This window comes from Anoplophora glabripennis, unplaced genomic scaffold (genome assembly GCF_000390285.2).
Source record: "Anoplophora glabripennis isolate ALB-LARVAE unplaced genomic scaffold, Agla_2.0 scaffold861, whole genome shotgun sequence".
NCBI classification, from domain to species: domain Eukaryota; kingdom Metazoa; phylum Arthropoda; class Insecta; order Coleoptera; family Cerambycidae; genus Anoplophora; species Anoplophora glabripennis.
The window spans coordinates 109,484-111,568 of NW_019416947.1; positions in this window are offsets into that span (position 1 = coordinate 109,484).

Below are 2,085 nucleotides of genomic sequence, written 5' to 3' on the forward strand. Positions count from 1 at the left end.
TTACAGTCGCCCACTGAATGACTTTTTCTCATACAATTGAAGCAAACTCGAACTTGTTTTACTGTATTCACTATCTCTTATTGACTATGCTCCAAGAATTTGCTAAAGGCCCATAAACCATGTTTCGATTTGCATAAACCACAACTGAGATATGATTGTTGCTGTTGCTCTATATTCTAAAAATTTCAAAAATTCATCTGCCTTTTGTTCTTTCATTGATGCTGCCCTTCGCCGATTTAATTCCCACTCGCGTTTTGAAATTTTATGTAATTTAGTTTTTATTAGATACACAATAAAGTAATCCCATGAATCAAAAGGTAAACCTAAATTTCTCAAACAACTTAAGCGTTGTTTTACCTCTGTTATTAAAATGGCTACAACAATGGATACAGGAGGTAATTCAAATACCGCTTCGAGACGGGAATTGATAATAGATTCCTTATTGCTATATCGCTCAACGAGTAAATTCCAAGCAACCTTGTAATTATCATGCGTAACTCTAATAGCTTCTATTATTTTTAACGCCTCACCTGATAAATTTGTTTTTAAATATACAAGTTTCTCTATTGGTGCTAGTCATTGTTATGTATAACAGATATAAAAATGTCATGAAATCTGCAATGTTGATAATTGCCCGAAAATTTAGGAATAGTGACTTGTGGTAACTTTACATTTGATTTTTGGTGACCATTATTCGTCACAGTTAGAGTTACCACCTTTCCCGGAATTCCGGGAGTCTCCCAGGATTGAGTCCTGAATATTAAAATCTCCCGGCTCCCGGAAGGAATTTAAAATAAAAATAATGTTGCTCGAAAATACCGATGCTCGCGGGCAAATGGTTGAGAGCAGCGTAAATCATACGACCACGCGGCCTATTGTCCAGTGGGCAAGTTTCTACGAGAAGAAGAATGTAGTACAATTATTATTTGGCTAGCATTTAAAGACGAAAAATCTCTGCCTTTGTGCTACTGTTACTTTATACACAATGTTTTGCAAATTTTCAATAATGACATTAAAATCCTCGAAAGCGATTTTGTTACTTGCACAGAATCGCACGATGTTATGCTTGAAATCCGCCGAAAAATAACAAATAGAAGAAAGGACAATTTTTTTGGTAGTTCAGTCAAAGATCTTTTAAACAAATTAGGTGAGACGGACAAGGCTACGTTTTATAAAGAGGCAGACATTTTCTTTGAGGATGTTTAGATTACCTGAATAAATGGTATGATTTCGAAAATGCAGAGTACAGTAAATTGAGCATACTTTCAATGAAAAAAAAAAAAATGATTACGTGGGATGGTTTGAGAGATTTGGCCATTGATTTAAAGATCACTAGATGAAAATAAACTTTATGAAGATTTCTGCATTTTGAGGGAGCTTCAAGACAGCATGAGGTGGTAAAATTTTTCTCAACAGTAGAAAATGGAGTTGTGTTGAAGAAAATAGTTTAATTCAGTTTCACCTACTACAGTAATTTGCGTCTGAACAATAACACCTTCAATTTGAATAATTTCTAAGCAGTATTGCTTAACCACTACTTGAGAGCCGTTGAAATCTTGTAATTTTATTACTTTATCTACCTATATTATTAATTTTTAAATTTAATATATTTTATTAGAGTCAATTCAATTCCCATGTCAATAATACAATTGATGACTTGATTTTTTTATTTTCGCCTTTTTTATATATTTAGTTTGTGACTTTTCGCCGACTTACATTACATCGTTCTTTTTATTGTCTCGTTGTTTCAATTTTGTTCGACAATTATCAATTGTATGTCCAAACCTAAGACAAAATGAACACTTTTTACTCTTTAAATGTGGACATTGTGCACGCTTATGACCTATTTCATTACAACCAAAACATTTTAATTCGTATTTTTTTTTCTTTTTCTAAGCTAACTTTAACTTGTTCTTTCTTTGAATCATCGCGTTTATTAATCGGACTACTTGTACAGGAAAAACTCATGACATACTCAGCTAATTCCGTGAAAGTAGAACAACGTGCTGCCCGTATATTTGCTTTTATTTGAAAATTATTTATCCCTTCTATCACACAATCAACAATTTGTTCTTGCGTCAAATT